Source organism: Halichoerus grypus, chromosome 9 (assembly GCF_964656455.1).
Source record: "Halichoerus grypus chromosome 9, mHalGry1.hap1.1, whole genome shotgun sequence".
Lineage (NCBI taxonomy): Eukaryota > Metazoa > Chordata > Mammalia > Carnivora > Phocidae > Halichoerus > Halichoerus grypus.
Genome location: NC_135720.1, coordinates 131,168,028 through 131,188,659, shown reverse-complemented (window position 1 = coordinate 131,188,659; position 20,632 = coordinate 131,168,028). Strand labels below are relative to the sequence as shown.

Below are 20,632 nucleotides of genomic sequence, written 5' to 3'. Positions count from 1 at the left end.
CCAGGTCGGGCTCCCAGCTCAACGAGGAGTCTGCCCATCCCTCTCCCTCTACCCCTCCCACCTGCTTGTGCTCGCTCACTTGCACTCTCTCTCAAATAAATAAATAAATAAAATCTTAAAAGTATAAAGCTGACAGGTACTACAAATCTAGAAAGTAACAGGACTATTTTTTAAAATAAATTTATTGACACTCCTCTACTTTTTTTTTTCGCTGCTGCCTATTCTTTGATTACCTCTTCACAAAAAAAAAAAAAAAAAAAAAAGTGGTTTTAGGGGCACCTGGGTGGCTCAGTCCGTTAAGCATCTCCTTCGCCTCAGGTCATGATCCTGGGGCCCTGGGATCGAGCCCTGCATCGGGCTCCCTGCTCCACGGGAAGCCTGCTTCTCCCTCTCCCACTCCCCCTGCCTGTGTTCCCTCTCTCGCTGTGTCTCTGTCAAATAAATAAATAAAATCTTTTAAAAAATGGTTTTATAATATCATTTTATGTAAAAAGAATAAGAAGATAAGCCAGTCTTTCTTCTAACCTGGTTAATTGGAACCTTCTTCAGTTGCACATTTTTCCTCAGCAATGAAACCTTGCTTGGAGATGTAGAGCTTGACCTTAAATGGTATCTTAAAAGGACAATGCTTTTTGCATGACTCAGTTTCCCGAGGAGAAAGTCACGAGAGGATTACTTGTCCCACCTCATAGAACCAGAAAAGTGGATGAAGAGCATTCTTTCCTACCTTGCTCAGCTTTTTGGTCCCATAAAATATTGGACTTAAGCACTAAAATCATGGTCAAAAAAATAGGGTTTCCTCCACACACACACCCCGTGGGAAAGAAGACCACAGTTGATCTAGAAGTCCAACTCTCATCTTCCTTCAAAATCAACCCCATAGCATTGATTTGTCCTCAGGAAAGTTCCCAGGTGGCTCAGAAGCCCAGAGGATAGTTTACCTTGAAGCTAATGGCATTTAAGCTCCAGAGCCTATCAGCTGGGCAGACCTCTTCAGAGGTTAGCTGTATTCTGTGGAGAAAGCCGCTGGATCTTATTTGCTTTTTCAGGAACCAACAAAGATCTGGGTCTCCTTTTACTCTTGACATCTTTCTCGCCTGGGGGTAAGTGGAATTAGTTAGAGAAATAATGCCAAAAGAAAAATAATACTCTGCTTCTGATATGCAAAACAGGACTATGCAGCAAGATTTCAGTCCTGAGACATTGGCTGGGGTCTTCAAGGGGGATTTTCTCAATTCCCTCATCTACTGCCTCTCCCTCACCCCGGGACCAAGCAGGTATTTTTCCTGATAAATTCCCGCTGCCCCCATAGCTCCTGAGGCCCGGGCACTCGATCAAGGCCCATTTGTGCCTCCGAGGATACTGTCGAGAGAGGATACTGTCGAGAGAGAGGATACTGGGAGAAAATATTTACAAATCCTATATCTGATAAGAGATTAATATCCAGAATATGTAAAGAGCTCCTACAACACAATAGCAAAAAAACAAAAAACAAAAAAACAAAACAAAAACCCAACCCCTCCCCCAATAACCCAATTCAAAAATGGGCAAAGGACTTGAACAGACATTTCTCCAAAGAAGATCGACAAATGGCCAATAAGCACATGAAATGATGGTATCACTAGTCATTAGGGAAATCCAAATAATCTATTTAAGGGGCACCTGGGTGGCTCAGTGGTTAAGCGTCTGCCTTTGGCTCAGGTCATAGTCCCAGGGTCCTGGGATCGAGCCCCTCGTGGGGCTCCCTGCTCAGTGGGAAGCCTGCTTCTTCTCCCTCTCCCATTCCCCCTGCTTGTGTTCCCTCTCTCGCTGTGTCTCTCTCTGTCAAATAAATAAATAAAATCTTTAAAAATAATTAATTAATTTTAAAAAGGTGAAAATGGTAAATTTTAGGTTATGTATATTTTACCACAGAAAAAGAAAAAAGAGATTCAGGAGGCCACCTAGAATTAAAAAGTCCAATCTGTTGCTTTTTCTTCCATGTCTCTCAGATAGATGCGCTCTCCCCACCCCTTATGCTCCGAGTCTAGTCCAGCTCCCCATCACACGTACCTGAATTATTGCAATCGCCTCTTCATCTGTCTGCAGGTGTTTCTTCTTACTCTTCCACATCTCTTCTCCACAGAGCAGCCAGAGGGGACCTTCAAAAGTATAAATCCAATTGGGTCAGACCTCTGTCTACTAAGTAAGTGCACTGGGGGATGTTACAGAATTTCAAGCAAAGGAGCCCCACAACCTGATTTCCCCTATCAAAAACCTGGCTTCTGTAGAGTAGTCAGATTGGTAAAAAGACCAGAGGAGTGGTTCAGTGCTGTCAGCTGGAGAGCTTATCAAATCCCCAATTGCTGCCACGCCCCTCTGGAGTTTCTGAATCAGTGGGTCAGGGGTGGAGCCCACTGGGATGGAGTAGAGAATATGCATTTCTAACATGCTCTCAGGTGATGCTCACACCCACATTGCTTCTGGGTGCCTCTGATCCCGGGACCATACTTTGGGATATGCTGGCCTGGAGTGTAGGTCGGGAGAAGAAAGCTCTTTGCAGCCGGCCCCACTATTGTAATTCTTGCCCTCTCTCCCTTAAAGAGAACATTTGCCAACCCTATCAAAATTCTTTTCATTTCTTGAATGCTCCATGTTCTCCAGGCCTTTGTGCAAACACATTTCGCTCAGCCTGGGACTTCCTTCCTTTTCTCTCCTTCTCTGCTCCCTCCTTCCAATTGCCTCCCTACCTCCACTTTCTGCCTGGTTACCTGTCCTCCATCCTTCAGGGATCTGCTTGTATGGAGTGTGTGTGTGTGTGTGTGTGTGTGTGTGTGTGTGTGTGTGTTATTTTATTTATTTTATTTTATTTTAGAGAGAGCACACAAGCAGGGGGCAGGGCAGAGGGAGAGGGAGAGAGAGAATCACTCCCCGCTGAGTGCAGAGCCTGACATGGGACTCGATCTCATGACCCTCAGATCATGACCTGAGCCAAAATCTGAACAGTCCGACACTTAACCAACTAAGCTACCTAGGTGCCTCTAAATAGCTCTCAATAGAGACATAATTCACATACCACAACTCACCCATTCAAAGTACACGGGGCAGCGGTTTTTTTAGTAAAGTTACAGGTATGTGCAACTATCACCAATTTTTGGAGCATTTTCATAACTTCAAAAATAAGTCCTATGCTCTTTATCTATCACTACCCTCTCTCCCCCTCTTGCCTCTCACCACCAGCCCTGAGCATGTTGAGCATCTTGTCATGTGCTTTTTGGCCATCTGTAGATCTTCTGTGGAGAAATGTCTGTTCAGACCCCTCGCCCATTTTTAAAATTAGGCTGTCTTTTAATTTTTTAGTCGTGAGAGTTCTTTACGTATTCCAGATTCAATTCCCTTACCAGATTACAGGATTTTCAAATATTTTCTCCCCTCCTGAACACAAAAGTTTTTAATTTTGATGAAATCTAATTTACCTATGTTTTACTTTTGTTGCTTATGCTTTTGGTTGTTTATAAGAATCCTTTGCCAAATCCAAGATCATGAAGACTCACCTCTATATTTTCATCTAGAAGTTTTATAGTTGTACCTCTTACACTTAGGTCTTTGATACACTTTGAGTTAATTTTTTGCATATGGGAAGGGATAGGGTTTAACTTCATTCTTTTTTTTTTTTTTAAGATTTTATTTATTTATTTGTGAGAGAGAGAGAGGCAGAGGGAGAAGCAGGCTCCCCCCCCCCCCCCCCCCCCCCCCCCCCGCCGAGCAGGGAGCCCAATGCGGGACTCAATCCCTGGACCCCGGGATCCCGACCCGAGCCAAAGGCAGACGCTCAACCCACCAAGACACCCAGACACCCCTAATTTCATTTTTTTTCCATGTTTTATCCCAGCACTGTTTGTTGAGAAGACCATTCTTTCCCCCATTGATTGGTTTTAACATTCTTGTTGAAGATCAGTTGACCGTAGACGTGGGTATCCATTTCTGGACTCTCCATTCTCATCCATCTATCTGTGTCTATCCTTGTGCCCATACTGCATTGCCTCGATTGCTGTGTCTGCTTCAATGTTGTTACAGGATTTCATCAAACGCGTTTTGATTTTGGAGATCTTAAAATGTGGAAAAGAATGGTCAGTAGTTACTATATCCCAATTTCAGAGATATTAAAGTCTTAGAATTGACTAAATCTGCTGTGTCTGGGGAAACGTTCTCTGTCCCCATAGACTGCTTCTCAAAGCACTTGTACTCTTGTGACTCTAGTCCTCTTAGAGCAGTGGTTCTCAAAGTAGGGTTTCCAGGCCAGCATCATCATCATCTGGGAACTTGTTAGAAATACAAATTATCAGACCCAAACTTAGACGTATTGAATCAGAAAATCTGGGGGTGGGGCCCAGCCTCCTTTTTTTAACAAGTCCTATTGGCGATTCTCATGCATATCAAGTTTGAGATCCTCTCAGTTTATAAGGTCCATGAAGGCAGGAACCATACCTGTCTTGTCACTCTTGTGTCCCCAGTACCCAGGAGGGAGGTGGGAGTTGGGGGATGGTGCCTGGCATGGATTAATGATCAAGGAAAGTTTGCTGAATCAATAAATAAAGGAAATAATGGGACTTGCCCGAGGTCCCACAGCCAGTAGGTAAGTGTTTAGAGCTAAGTTACTTCTTCCTGCCTTGATTGCCTGGTTTCTGGTGTGAGGTTGGTAGGAATATCCTCCTAATCCATTCAGCAAACATTTGTTGAGGAATTACTATGTGCCTAGTATTTTTCAAAATTTGGCCAAATGTTCCAGCTTTGGTAATAATTGATGGGGCATCAATGGATAGCTCTTTAGGATAATTAAAAGCACTTAAAAGAATTGGGTAAAGTTGGACTTTATGAAACACCAGGGGGAGCCTTATGAAGCAGAAAGTGGCAGACTTGTAGGGCAAGCCAAGCCAGCATAAGAGCACTTAATCTATTTTTTTTTTTAAGAATAAATTTGTTCAAAGTTGCCCATAGAATAAATTTCTATAGATAAAGCCTTTTTTCCATTAGATTTCATTATCTCGATATTTTCATTACCCAAGCATAATAAAATTACTCTTAAGATGGCATCATATTTTTTTAAAAACACATTTATGGACAAACAACAGTCAATTTTGGACTGTTTTCGTAAGCTCAAAAATAAATCCTGAAAATTAAATTAGAAAAAAACTAACTAAATTTCTGAAATAATAAAATTCAGTCAATCACCAAATAGATGCATGACAGCTAGGGTTATTTGTATGTTTTACGCAATAGTTTTAAGTTCTAAAGGGGCAAAAGTGAAAGGTTAATTAATCACTAAACACGAAAGCACGTTGTTCTTCCAGCATTTTGAATGATCGTGCAGTTTAAGACTTTCTATTTCAATAGTTATTAGAACATCGGTGCTTTTCTAATCAGTCACTCAGAGTATTTAAAGTGTATTCTAAAATGTAATAGGCACACTAGCAGGAAAGCACTCCTGTGAATTTCGTTAGATTACTTTAGGAAGGCAAAGGTTATCCTTCCAGGGGAAACTGAGTCACGCAGGAGGCAGAACACACTGCTTATGGCCAAGCTCTGCATCTACATGTGGAGTCTCATTATTAAGGAAAAGCCTTCCTCAGTCATCTGACTTTGACTTTACAATACAGCTTTAGTAGAAGTTCACACACTGCTCCGCTTTATCAGAAGTGGATCTAACTCTGGTAAAGTGCCAGTACTTTGTGGGTGTTCAACAAGCAGCAAATGAATGAATTGAATCAACCATGAGTTTTCCCTTGAATTTCCCAAGGCTTCTAAGGGCGCTCAGAGGGGAGAACCTGCAGCTGTTTTGTGTGGATTGGCTGCCACGAAAACAAGATAACACCAAAGAAGTGGCATATTTAAAGCTACAGAGCCAAAACTTTCAGATCAAAGCCCAGTGCCTCCCAGTCCCTCTGGAAATACTCCACCATTCAGTAAGAAAAAAACAATCATTCTCTAAAAATTTTTAGCTGTAAGATTTTAGTTGAAACTGGGACTGAACTGGGGCACCTGGGTGGCTTAGTCAGTTAAGTGTCTACCCTCAGCTCAGGTCGTGATCCCAGGGTCCTGGGATCCTGCCCTGTGTCGGGCTCCCTGCTCAGCGGGGAGTCTGCTTCTCCCTCTCCCCCTCCCCCTGCGCATGCTCACTCTCTCCTTCTCTCTCTCAAATAAAATCTTTGAAAAAAAAGAAAGAAACTGAGACTGAACAAATGAATGGATTTGGGTGATTTTAGGCAAGTTACTTAACCCACCCGTGCCTCAGTTTCCTTATTTGGAAAATGGAGGTAGTAATAGTACTTATCTTGCAAGGTTATTGTTAAGGTTACAAGTGTCCAGAGCTTTGCAGAATGTCTCAATTCTCTCAATACTCACCATCCAACAAATGTTTACTACATACATATATTTCTTTCCTTTGATGTTCATCGCCCTTTTTTTTTAAAGAATTTATTTATTTATTTGAGAGAGAGAGATAAGCAAGAGATAGAGCATGAGCAGGGGATAGAGGGAAAAGCAGGCTTTCCGCTGAGCAGGGAGTCCGATGCGAGGCTCGATCCCAGAACCCCAGGATCATGACCTGAGCCGAAGGCAGACGTCTAACCGACTGAGCCACCCAGGCACCCCTCATCTCTACGATTTATCTGCAACTCCCAAAACCCCAGAAGTTCAGAAAACCCTAACAACCTGATCTGAGGCGTCTTGACTCCTTTAGTGAAAATATTAACCTGTTTTGCTGCAGAAATATTAATTTATATACCTTCCCAAAGCCAACCCCCCCCAATTCTAAATTTCAAGGCACTCTGGCCCCAGAGGTTTCAAATAAGCCGACTGTGGACCTATTTCAACATGATGCCCACAACTCAGAGAAAACTAAACCGCTTCGGATTCCTAGACCCCTGGCTTTGCATCCAGGCCTGGCCATCCACTTTCTGGCCTCAGGAAAACTGCTTCACTTCCCTAGCAGCCCGGGTGGTTGAGAGATCGTTCCTTATACTGCACATGGTGTGAACATCCTCGAATTCTGCGCCCCACCCCCTCTTCATTCATCCTCACCCACAACCTCCCATTTTGGGGGATCGCTACACGCCTGCATTGTTCAGGCCACCCTTCACCGCATGCCTAGCTAACTGTACCCCAGGTGAATGGCGAGTGAGCCCAGTGGGAAGTTCTGTGGAATTCTGAGGCTGGAGAGGCCTGGACTATAATTGGCCTGTGGTGTGACGGGGCATCAGGATTTTTTTTTTTTTTTTTTTTTTAAAGATTTTATTTATTTATTTGACAGAGACAGACACAGTGAGAGAGGGAACACAAGCAGTGGGAGTGAGAGAGGGAGAAGCAGGCTTCCTGCTGAGCATGGAGCCCGATGTGGGGCTCGATCCCAGGACCCTGGGATCATGACCTGAGCCGAAGGCAGACGCTTAACGACTGAGCCACCCAGGCGCCCCGGGGCATCAGGATTTTTAAAAGCTTCCTGAGTTCAGATGAAGGAATCGGGTTGATTTGTTGGTGTTATCCTATTTGTCTTCCTTTGCACGTCTGAGAGCCACGAGCAAACCAAGGAGTTAGCTTTCCAAAGGGCTGCGCCCCAAAGGTAAGAAAGGTCTAAATGCACAAAGGTATACCTAGCTGACAGCTGACGTGGTGCTGGTTTTAATCCACATATAAATTCCAAGGGAAAAAAGTGGCTTCACCCTACCCTAGCATGGTTGACTACAGAAAGCAGCAGGAGAAAACTGGAGGATGTGGGGGACTATTCAAGACTGGTTCATTGGTCTGGACTAATTTTTTTTTTTTTTTTGGATCAGAAGGGGGCTTCTGGGAGCCCCCTTATCCTTCCCCCTCACCCAAGGGCAGAGGGCATGAGTCTGCTTTTTTAAAAAGTATTAGTTTTGGCCATCCCTGCAGCAACAAGCATGAAGTTGGGTGATTACCCACAAGGTGAATGTCAGGAAAAATGCAAAGTTCCCACTCTCTGAACTCTATGTATAATCTCCTATAATTAGGGCTACATGCTTTCTTGTTTTCTTTTAACTAGTATGTTGGGGTAAAGGAGGGGGCTCCCTCCTGAAATAGGTCAAGAAATTATAAGATAGACTCGTAGTTTAAAAAGAGGGGGGAAAGTGTCATCTGCTCTAGAAGCAAAAGACAAAGGCATACAGACCCCAGGGAAATACCAGTTCACACACTACCGTGGGAGATATTGTCCAGCCCAGGTCCGGGCTCTAGGTTCTTTGCTCTAGCCACCCCCTATTTCTTTGGTATTGTCAGAAGACAAGATTCAGTTCCTAGGTGCTGGTGGAGGAGGGAGAGTGGTTCCGGGGCTTCCTACAAGTACTGAGTGAACAATTTGGGCTTAAAATTTTCCCTTTTTTAAATATTTAAAAATAAACAAGTCAAAACTCCATCCTGTGCTACACACAGCCCTTTTGACTCCCTGACGTTGATCTGAGGAAAGAAGAGAAGGGGTGTCAACGTTGGAAGGGCCTCCTCACTTTCTTCTGCCGCTTCGGTTTGGCTTCTCCCTTGGGTACTGTGCTGTTGGGCTTAGAGGCTGCAGTGGCCCCAGGGCCAGGCTGAGGAGCTGCAAAGAAGTTCCCATTGGACATCTGGCTTGGGGGTACTTGAGAGATCCGGCTCAAGAAATCCTGAAGGTCAGCAGGAGGGGCATCTGGGGTTGCTCTCTGCCGCCCACTGGTGCCTGGAATCCGAGAACCAAATGAGATGTGATAGGGGACTCTGTGGGTATCTGGGGAGATTCCCACACGCTGGCATCCAGCCCACTCTGTGATGTCATACACCTTTCCATTCATCAGTGCAAAATAGGTGATCTTGAGGCCCAACATGCTTGACTCTGCCCAAAAGTCTCCTTCCTCAGCAGGATGCAGCCTATTACGCTCAGCACAGTATCTGGCACTCTTAGGTTCCTGGTCCATTGCAAACCTCCTATGCTTTCCCTGGCATCGGCTGCACATCATAGCATTCATTGCCTCTTTGAGGTCATCCTGCAGCTTGGACAGAAACTCATTCACTGAACGGCTCAGCTCATTCTCTGCCATTCGTTTCATTTCATACTCCTTCCGCCTTTCAGGGTTGCTGACAATGTCCCAAGCCGCCCGCAAAACCTTGAAGTCCTCCTCTGCCCGGGGATGATGATTTTTGTCAGGATGAACCATCACTGCCAGCTGCCTATAGGCCTTCTTCAGTTCAACATCAGATGCTGTGGCTTCAACCCCCAACACATGGAAAGGGTTTAGCTCATCCTCAGGAACCCCAGCCATGGTCAAGAGTCAAGCCACTTCCTCCTCAGGCTGGCAGTAGCGACCACCCGCTACAGGTGCATTCCCCTGCCTGTTAGTCCTTGGCTTGACCCAAGGCAACTCCAGCCAACCCCACTGGAACATTTTTACCAACTGCTGCCATGGCCTGCTCTCTCTCAGCAGAATCAGGCAATGCTGCAAGGTGGGAAAATCCAGCCAAGAAAAGAGCCAAGTGGCTTTACCCCTCCAGCCTAACCGGTCACCCAGTCCCACCAGAAACCGCCAGCCCAACTGCAGACAGCCCAACAAGAGGGCCAGAGGCAGAAGCAGCAAAGCACCCAGTAGCCTAAGAAAACGGGTGAACAGCCCTGCCCCATAGTAACATCCTTGGCTCAGAAACTGGAACATCACCTGGGCCCAGCCCCCCAGCCGCCCTGCCCAGACTCCCAGCCAGACTCGAAAAAGGTCCAGATCACTGCCTTTCAGCTGCCTGCATGCATAGATGAGATGGCCACAAGTTTCCACGTACTCTCCCACCAATACCAGCAGTTCAATCAGCCACCAGAAGCCTGCCTGTCCAAGCTGACACAGTTCCTCTGCTCCCCATAATCCCAGGCCTCTGCGCTTATCTGCCTGACTTCTTTTCCGGCCCAGCCGATGTCGGCCAGGGGACCTGGGATCTCTGCGTCCACCCTCCCGAGTATCCTCCTTGGCCGGGATGCGGTGTCGCTGTCGCCGGGGTGGCGGTTTCTTCGCGCTGGGCACACGTGAAAAATCACTGGGGAACTTAAGAGGTTCCTCATCATCATATTCCTCTTCCAACTCTTCATCTTCCCCCAAAACTGGAGAGGTACAATGGTGGCAAAAGTTGCTAGAAGAGCTATCTCCTCCCTCAGAGTGAGGCCCTTCAGGGATTCCAGGGCTTCCCTGGCAGTGGCAAGCAGATGGAATGGAAAGAAAAGAAGGGTTCCCATCCTCCTGGTACCCAGCCTCATTCTCTCTTGAGAGTTCCTGGTCCACTCCTGACTCTTCTTCTGAAGATGCCTCACTCTGGTCAGGGTCCTCTCCATCCCTAGGGGGTCCTGGACCCCTTGGGGGGCCATGGCTTGGATCCGACCAGTGGGCTGGGTTTGGGGGCTGTGTGTACTTAGGACTAGAGTGCTCTGTGAGGCAGCGGGTACCATTAGGAGCAGGCCCCGCTGAGTCCCTGAGTCCTGAGAATGAAAGTATTTCAGGGTCCACAGAGGATCCTAAAGTCCTGAAGGAGGCACCACCACTGTGGTGGGCTCCACACAACCCTCCTTCTCCGGGGTGCTTCTGGGCCATGACCCCGGGGCTTCCTGAGGATTTTAGGTCACAGCCATCATGATAAGTCCTGATGCCCGAAGAGCGGCGGTAACTCCTCCCCCTCGAGCAGCTGGGCCTAGGGCCAGGGGGAGCTAAGAGAGCAGCTCCCCCGGCTCCGCCTCCCGCTCACGCCTGGTCTGGACTAATTTAATTAAGGAAGCAGCTTTAGGCCAGAGCGTCTCAATCCTGGCTGCAGAGTAGACGCACCTGCATACAGCCCCTCTGCAGATCAGTTGGGTCAGAATCTCTGGAGAGGGGGCCCAGCGTCAATATTTTTAAAAATCTCTCCAGGGCGGCGCCTGGGTAGCTCAGTCGGTTAAGCATCTGCCTTCGGCTCAGGTCATGATCCCAGGCTCCTTTCTCGTAATCTCTCTCACTTGCTCACTGTCTCTCACAAATAAATTAAATCTTTAAAAAAAAAATCTCTCCAGGTGATCCTATATTTGGGGTTGCCCCAGATCCACAAGCCACCTGGGGGACCCCTGGGAGCTTTAAAAACTACTGATGCTCAGGCCCCACCCCCCAGAAATTTGAATTCAATTGGCCTGGAATATAATTGGCCTCCAGTGTGATGGAGCTTCAGGATTTTTACGTTTCTCAAGTGATTATAATATGGGATCCAGCCTTTCTCCATATGTACAGTATCCCTTTCTCCCTAAAGAGAGGTTTTCTGGCATTTTTGTTACCTGACAGAGAACCGGTTCTGAACCCAGTTTTGGCTGCTCACCGCTGGAAAAGCAATACTCAAGAGACAAACGACGGTGGGAAGGGAAAGTTGCTTTCTTCAGGAAACTGGCAACCTGGGAAGAGGGTGGAGTGATGTCTCATAGACCATCTTCCCTGTCCGCAGGGGTGCAGGGGGGAGGGGCGCATTTAAAGGGGAAGACCCCGGGAAAGGGAGGGTGGCCATGCACAGGAGAAGCAGGTGCCTGGGCCGTTAGGTGTATGTCAGCATGACCATGGACAGACGTGCTAGCGTCTCGGGCAGCTGGTTTGGAATGCAGTCAGGCCTCATCTTCCGGGAGGTCTGGTCCTTCAGTCCTCTAGGCCAGTGGTCTGCAAATCTCAAAGAAAGTTCTGCTACAGATCACAGGGACTTAAGTCAGCAAGCAAGGAGTGCATAAGCTTGAAGCAAGTTAACCCTTAAAACCGGTTGGATTGCTGTTACATTTTTATTAAGAATTTCAGATACTATAGCAATAATTTTCTTTTTTTTTTTTTTTTAAAGATTTTATTTATTTGACAGAGAGAGAGGTAGCGAGAGCAGGAACACAAGCAGGGGGAGTGGGAGGGGAGAAGCAGGCTTCCTGTCGAGCAGGGAGCCCGATGTGGGACTCGATCCCAGGACCCTGGGATCATGACCTGAGCCGAAGGCAGACGCTTAACGACTGAGCCACCCAGGCGCCCCTATAGCAATAATTTTCAATAATGTAATTTAAATGCTGATTTGGCTCAGGGCGCCTGGGTGACTCAGTCTGTTAAGCCTCTGGTTCTTGATTTCAACTCAGGTCATGATCTCAGGGTCTTGGGATGGAGCCCCAGGTCAGGCTCTGTGCTCAGCGGAGAGTCTGCTTGAGATTCTTCCTCTTCCTGTGGCCCGCCCCCCCCGCTCGTAAGCGCGCTTTCTCTCTCTCTCAAATAAATAAATCCTTAAAAATAAATACATGTTTATTTGACTCTTTACTGAACATTCACATTTTTAGGAACAGATTCCAATTTTGAAGAGCCTAAAATAGGTTGGGCATATTTCAGTGAAAATGCAAAGCATAACGCATAGCCATTGAATTGATTACCTGGCCAGAAATTTTTCCTAAGAATCACTACTATCAGATGCATTATTACCTCAAAGCTGAAAAGGAGTGAAAAGAATGTGTAGTACTAATGACTTTTACTAAAAATCGCCATTAATCAATTTTTTAAAATCTGTGATGTTGGTATATATCACAGGCATAATCTATTTACACATACTGCTAGAGGCTTGGTATTTAAGAAATGTGTTATTTTTCACCAGGAGCCAAATCGTTAATTGGCATCCCTGTCTTCATAGCACTTTGCCCCGTACCTGGGAGTCTAGAACAGGGGTGACAAGCCTGGCCTCTCAGTGATGAGCAGTGGCTGAAGTCATGGCTAATGATCCTGCTTTGTCACACGTGTCATTATTCCCTTTGCGTTATGCCCACGGTTGGAAGCCAGAAGGTGCTTGCATCGCCTTGGCCTTGAGAGCTCCCCATTTCTTCTGAGATACGTCCAAACTCCTTGTCTGGGCATTCATGGCCTTTCCTTGATGGATCCTCACCTCCGTACCAGTCTCTTCTCCTGCCCAGCCCTTACCGTGCCAGCAAGCACAAAGGGCGGCTCCCCTTTGCCATTCTCCACCTGCCGTATTGCAGTATCCTTCACGGGCAAGCTTTAGGAAGCAAAACCCCTCTCTCCTACCCTGTGCTTATGGTAGCTTAGCTTGTCCTGAACCAGCCATATCCTCAGTGAAAGAGCATGTCCCTGGATCTGAGCACAAAGGAGCAGCCCAGGGGGGAGCACCATTTTACAATCTCATCTGTCCATCAGTCCGTCCATCTATCCATCCAGCAAATACACCGAGTACTATGAGGTACAAGATACTATTTTAGGTGCAGGAAATACAACAAATCTCTATTTTCTTTAGGGGCTGTGGGGAGAGAGTGTGGAAAATGGATAATACCCCAAACAAACAAAAAGGTAATTTTTAAGAATAGAGATGAAGAGGGGCGCCTGGGTGGTTCAGATGGTTAAGCGTCTGCCTTTGGCTTGGGTCATGATCTCCAGGTCCTGGGATCGATCCCCACATCAGGTTCCCTGCTCAGCGGGCAGTCTGCTTCTCCCTCTGCCTCTCCCCCTGCTTGTGTGCTCTGTCTGTCTCTCTCTCTCAAATGAATAAATAAAATCTTTAAAAAAAAAAGAATAGAGATGAGGAAAATAAAACAGAGGGATGGGAGGGGGCTACTTTACAGAAAGACATTTGAGCTGAGGGACCTGAATAATGAGTCAGCCAAGTGAAGAGCTGGGCCAAGAGCGTTCTGGAATTAATTCCACAACTTTTATAGAGGGCTGGGTCGAAACACCTACACGTGCCTCCCCCCCCACCCCAGCCAAATCCCTTAGGATACAGCTGAGGCAGCTTGAGGCTAGCAGACCCCCGCATTGCCTACCCGTGGCCCTTGGGAACTAGCTAGCCAGGTCACCCACTATTCCTCTCCCCCCGGTGAGATGAGGAAAGGACGTTGTGCTAACCAGAGAGACAACAAGATGCTCCCTTTACTCATAAAACTTGCCGTGGGCCCTGATGGGTGTGGCACACTTGGTCAGTGGCCTGAAAACGTGGGCCTCCCCAGGATCCCCCGACCGCGTGGATGCTGCCACTCAGGTTGGACAATATGTACTCGCTGTTGGTGCCCAAAGGAGACCAGTCAGGAGGGTTTGCTCTTCCTCGTTGAAGTTTTCACAGCCCTTTTAGTCATGATCTCATCTAATCTTCAGAACGAACAGCTAGACCAGACTTGTTTAATCCGCGTCTGCGAGAGCGGTGAAGCCCAGGAATTTCAAGGCAGGCAGGTCTGGCTCATAATCTTGGTTCTGGAACTTACTAGTGTGTGACACCTGATAAATTCCTTCCTCTCTTTGAAGGTTGGTTTCCTTGTCAGTTAAATAGAGACACTGTATCCGTCTCATAGGTTGTTGGGAGCGGACATGTGTCAAGTGTTTAGGAAAGCACCTGGCGTGCAGTTGGTATCGGATGAATGTACTTGTTGCCACTGGATGAGGGACGGGGGTCACTAAGTGTCCAGTCCCTAACTTCACCGCCAGCCCGTGCCCGTGTGGTCTGGGCTTCTTCTCAGCCCTCTCTCTGTCACTTCTGAGAAGACGAACACCAGTGCACCATTCATTTGGCATCCCGTGACCTCCCCCAAGTGCCCCGGATTTTATTCCCTTCCAGGCCGGTGGAGAACACCCAGATGTTGTAGATTTGGGGTAACAGGCAGGGTGTGTTAACTAAACAACAGCAGTCCTTGAAAAATGGTTGTCAGGGTTTACAGCCAGCTTCTGGAGAGAATAAATTATCCCCCCAATCGATCAGTGGTTGTGTCAAAATGCCAAATTAGGAACCATTAGGGACGTCTGTGTGGTCATTTGCTAGGATCAGAAAGTACTCTTGGATAGTCTTGGTTTAGAGATAATTCCCTTCAGGGATGCCTGGGTGGCTCAGTCGGTTAAGAATTTGACTTTTGATTTCGGCTCAGGTCATGATCTCAGGGTCGTGAGATCGAGCCCCCTGTCCGGCTCCACCCTCAGCAGGGAGTCTGCTTGTGATAATCCCCCTACCCCGCTCCTTATAAATTTGATAAGAAGAAAAATACCTGCAGTATTTTCCTGCCACAGAGAAAGGGAAAGTAGGGGCACTAGGGCACTTTTACCGGGGACAGAAGTTTAGGCAGACCTGGGGCCTCCCTAGAGTCTTTCAGATCACAAGCTGGAGGATCACCACGCACAGCGTTTAGTGTCTCCTGTCCCTGGACCTTTCCATCTTCCCTCCTTACTGCCTTTCCCCACAGCCACGCTTCTCAGAAGCAGCCCTCTGACTGTGTGTCCACTTACTCACCCCCCACTCACTCACGGAGCCCTTAAGGTCTGATTCAGTCCCCACAACTGGGCTGAAAGATCCCTGACATCCTGGCTGCCACATCCAGTGGGTCTGTCCTTTGTTTTTTCTCGCCTTCTGTCACACCTAATGGCATTAGCAGCTGCTTTAAATGTGTACTTCCCCTCGTTTTCAGGCCCCCGGCCCCTCCTGGTTTTCCTTCCACCTTTTGGAGCACTCCTCCCACCGCTTTGCTCTTTTCTGGTTGCCTCCTCCCTTGGTTTTCTCGAAGCCTGCCACACCCATACCTCCAGCCTGGGTGTCCGCCCCACACTCTGGGGCCTCGAATTAGTCAAGCAGATCCCTCGCCCTAACTTCCTCCCATGGGAGAGGGTGGACTGGACCATGTCTGAGATATGACCCGCAATGTTTTAAGGCGTTATGATCGTGTTTAAGCAAGCCATGGTGCAAGTTTTATGGACGCAGAGCTTCCTGTGGGCAGAAAAAGTCTAACCTTGCAAAATACCTAACGCTCTGCCACGCTGGGGGTCTTGGCTTATCTTAGCCACGTGCCCAGGGCTGGGTGTGCAGGGCTGAAGTGTGATGAGTTCACACAGCCCTGTGGATACGTATCAACACCTCTTTTGGGGGAATCAGAACTAAAGGCCTAGTTCCTCTATTATTCAACAGAGAGGACACAAGTTTGCTTCCGGGAGCCCTGGTTTGTACTGACTTATGTTGGCTAAGATAAAATCTTTATATCTTTTAGTACAGGAGCGTTTTATATTTATTTATTGGATAAAAACATAATTCAGACTATTAGGCGGCGCTTTTAGGAACCCCTGATTGATCTCATTGGTAAAATTACATAGTAGAAATAAATATGCCCTCTTGGGTGAGAAGTCATTCTGCCTCTTGTTTACAAGACCTAATTAGCTAGTATTATAGCATAAAACTCCTTTACATCTCTGGTAGAAATGATAATACTCAATGAATAACCATTGCAAATTTTGAAAAGGAAAGTCATTTAGGAGACAAAGAGTCGGCCTGACCCAGGGGTGTGGGCACGGGGCTTGCTTGGCCTTGGGAGATCTGGTTTTGAAATTAGTTCTCACTCCAACTTCCTCCCTCTTTTCTCCTAGATTTTATTTCTCTCTGGGACCTGTCTGCCCACTAGCCCCAGGCTCTAAAGTCCCCAGATATTACTTTCTTTTCAACACAATTGGGGATGCCTGGGTGGCTCAGTCGTTAAGCGTCTGCCTTCGGCTCAGGTCATGACCCCAGGGTCCTGGGATCCAGTCCCGCACCGGGCTCCCTGCTCAGTGGGGAGCCTGCTTCTCCTTCTGCCTGCCACTCCCCCTGCTTGTGCTCGCTCTCTGACAGATAAATACATCTTTAAAAAAAACCCAAAAAATCCACACACACAGTTAGTATTTGAGACACAGTACGGTACGGTGGTTAAGCACACAGACCTGAACCCGGATAGTTGGAGTTCAAAGCCTGGTTCTAGCACTTACTAGTTGGGTCACTGTGGCCACACATTCCTTTTTGCCCCAGTGTGTGTGTGGGTGGGGGGAGGGGAGTATTAAACACAGGTTTCGACCTCTAAGTTCTGATGAACTGGATGTTCCCAAGTTAGGGAGTGGTTAAAGGTCTGTCACTCTGGATTGCACAATCTTTCCTTCTGTGCCTCACCGATCACACCCCTGTCCCAGAGAGACACGGCACAACCACGAGCTCACTCTACAAACCAGCTCCAGCCCTGAAACTCACTTCCGTCCCCACCTGGAGAGTTAGCTGGAAAACCAGAGCAGCCTAAGAGGGTCACTTACCTGCCTCTTTCTCAGAGCACTACACCGGTCCCTACTGGTTCTTGAAAGGATAAGGTGTTCCAAACCCCCAAATGTCTTTTCAACCCAAAAGAGATTTCACAAAACTACTGCCAAAAGCCCCCTCTCCTTGTATCTATTAGCTCTTGTAATGATTTCTCTTCTTGCAAATACCTTACCCCCAGCTGATTCCTTTATTCAACCAACCAACCGATCAGCCAATCAACCAATCAACCAGTTTTCCTGAGCTTCCTGTGCTCTGTGGGAAGCCTCTAACTTTAGAGTTATAAATGATAATTTTAGTAGTGAGCACTGGTACGTGGGCTCACAGAGCGGGGACATCCAGTGTAGCTGAAGGGTGCGCACAGGGGTAGAAGAATAGGTGAAGAATGCTGTCATGGAAGGCTTGCCAAGAGGTCCCTGTGAGCTAGGTCCTAAGGTTAAGCGGCAATTAGCCCAGTGAGGGACTGGGTAGGCAAGAAAGGCTTCCAGGTAGAAGACAAAACAACCAGATTGGGAAGGGTGGTGTGACTCCTTCTGCCAGCTTCAGAGCTGGAATCGAAACCTTGATTCTCCTACTTCCTGGTCAAATGACCTTGGGAGTGGTAGCCAGAGTCATGCCTCCCTCAACATGCCCCTGTCCTAATATCCATATCCTGGGACTATATTATCTTACACGGCAAAAGGACCTTTGCAGATGTGATTAAGTTAAGGATCTTGAGATGGGGGAGGTTATCCTGGATTATCCAAGCGAGCCCAAAGTCATCACAATGGTCCTTAGGAGAGGAGGGAAGCATGGGTTCAGTGATGTGGACACGTGGCAAGGAAGCCAGGAGCCTCGAGTAGGTGGAAAAAGGTGGAAGAAAATGGACTTGCCCCTAGAGTCTCCAGAAGGAACACAGCTCTGCAGATATCTTGATTTTGAAACTGGTTTCAGACTTCTGACCTCCAGAACTGTAAGATATGTTTGTGCTGCTGTCAACCACGAAGTTTGTAGTGATGTGTTACAGCAAGAACGGGAAGCTAGTAATGCAGGGACAAGTTATCTAGCATCTCGGTCTGACTGTCCGACCAGTGGGGCTATGATAGCATTTCCATCGTAGGGCTATAGGGCCTAGCATGTGCCAAATACTCAATTGTCACGTCATGCTAAAGTGTTTGTCTTTTTATTCCATATGAAATAAGGAGCTATGGGGACATTTTAAGAAAAAAGAAGACTTGAGTAGGTATGCATTTGAGGCAGATCCAATGGGGCAAAGTGAAGAATGGGTTCATGGCTTGGGGAGGGAAGGGTAGCGGCTGAAAGACCACTTAGGAAGCTATGGCCGTAACTCCAGGCAGTGACAGTGGGGATGAGATCGAAGGCAGGCTTTCCTGCCCCCTCTGTCTCGTTATCCCATCTTATTTTGAATGCTTTTTAAATATTTTCTCAACACTGTTGGCTGCCAACCCAGAATTTGTTCCCTTCTTTTCCCTTTTTAACAAGGGAAACCTAATTTTGGGTCGGATGTCACCCTCCCACATACCCCCTTGGGGCAGAGACTCCATCTTGTTTGGCCCAATGGTAATCCCATGCCCTCTGCTAGTTTGGGGTTCTAGAATGGGCAAGTGACCCAATTCCAGCTGAAGAGACATGACGGGAAGTCTGTGAGGGGTGCCAGTGAAAGGTTCCTCTCCCCTGGGGGAGCCACAGGAAGGGAAGACACCTCTCCTCTCCCCCTGGCCTTGGTAACGTCTGAACGTGATGCCGGGACTTGCTGCAGCCATCTGACTTCCAGCTTCGCGATAAAGCAAAACAAGAACGCAGAGCAGAGAGATGGAAGGAACTGGGTCCTTGATGACCTTCTTGAACCACTGATTACAAACCCCTGAAGTCTTTCCACAACCAGAATTAAGCCAGTTTCTTTTACCCAGCAGACCAAAGCAGCCTAACACACAACCGGAGGTGATTTTATTTGTTTATGTATTTATTCCTGTCTCACCTGATAAAATGGTAAGCTCCTTGATCATGAGGTCCTTATGCTCGTAATCGCTCAGGACCTGAACTTGGCTTGGCACATCATAGGTGCATACCCGTATATTTTATTTAACTTTTCAGCCAGATTGAAGACAGCTGGGATACAGATGGTGAGGGAGAGGAAAGAGCCCAAGACAACTTCCTGGCTTAGGGCCCCAGTGTCCAGGTTGATGGGGCATCTCGTGAATAGAGAAATCCTGGAGATGGAAGAGCCCGGATGTATGACACCACTGGGCATTTTTATGGTGACCTTTTGACCTCTATCTCCACTGTGTCCCCAGTTGCTACCAAGGACCCTTTGTAAAAGCAGTGTGTAAGGGAAAGCATTCAGGACCCCAAAGATCAAGACTAAGAAGCATCGATCGAGCCACTTACAATCCCCCCCCGCCCCCCGCCTCTTCCCACAACCCAGTGAATGTGTGACTCGCTCCCCTGTCAGGGCGAACCTCATCCCTGCTTGCCATTCTATTTAATCGCTCTTCGCTTGAGAGCAGTTCTTGTCAAACAATGTCAGGATTCTGATCTTCCAGGTGCCCGTGGGAGATGAAGCTGAGTGATGAGTCTAACAGGTGGGAAGAAAGCCCCTTCTTTTCACTAAGTAAATACAATCCATTTTCATCACTGAAAAGAGATGCAATATGAAAACCCCTCTCTCGGTCTCCCCCACGCTCCTTGCCCACCTTGCCCACCGGAAGGTTACAGAGCAGTTGTCCCTGGAGCTTTGAGATTCTGGGTCTTCTAAGGGGCCCAGCCAAGTGTGGGGAGGGCCACCCAGGCCCCAGGGTCTGGCCCCTCTCAGTCCCTGCACCGTGGGCATTTTGTTTTCAGGCTTTGGAGGCTGCTTTTTGTTTGGAGGTGCACTTCTACTCCCCACGTTCTCCTGCCCATCAGGAGAAAGCCCTTCCCCTCCTGTTTGCATGCTAACAGCTCGAGCCCTGAGTACCACGCCCGCCCGCCCTTTCCTTCCCACCCTCCTGCAAGTACGCAGAGATGCTCAGCAGGTGCATGCGCTTCTCCCTGTCACCTCTGCCTGCAGGGACAGCCACATGCTCTCCGCCCAGGGACCGTGTGAGCACAGCTGCTCTGGAAACGGGTTTGCTCTCTTGTCGCTGCCTTCCTCTCGAATTAAATACTACTACTAATCATTTAAAAAAAAGTGAAAGAAGCCAAGGGCTGAAAGGCAGGTGCAGAGAAGAAAACCAGCTCTGGGGTGTTGCCTCCATTGTCCCTGATAAAGCTGGGGGAGTTGGGAGAGAACTGTCCTCTGTCACGTGGTGGGGCTGGAGGGCTCTACATGCTGACGGGACCCCCAACCCCACCCCGTGCAGCCTCTGGGACAAGAAACACGTGATGGGGATGTTCCCGTTAATATGTGGTCTACTTAACACGGTTGCATTTTTGGAGAAAGCGCAGGTCAGGCCATATTGGCTCTGTTATAGGCAATTGGTACTCAGATACTGAGTATACTCAGGTACTCAAGTACTGCCCTTCTCCACCTTGACCTTGGTCCAGGAGCTGTCTCTGGACAGTCTCGCCAAGGCCCTTGCCCCGAGGGGGGGGGCAC

General features: G+C 47.7%; 1 long non-coding RNA gene and 1 pseudogene across 1 annotated transcript in view; both read right to left on the bottom strand.

Moving 5' to 3' along the window:
• LOC118531626 (uncharacterized) overlaps positions 1-20,632 on the bottom strand; it is a 70,124-nt gene that overhangs the window by 25,298 nt on the left and 24,194 nt on the right. Inside the window, exon 2 of the long non-coding RNA XR_004915294.2 lies at positions 2,053-2,141. This is a non-coding gene — a long non-coding RNA (uncharacterized LOC118531626). The remainder of the gene's footprint in view (positions 1-2,052; positions 2,142-20,632) is intronic.
• Positions 7,961-10,737, bottom strand: LOC118531621 (dnaJ homolog subfamily C member 14 pseudogene; annotated as a pseudogene).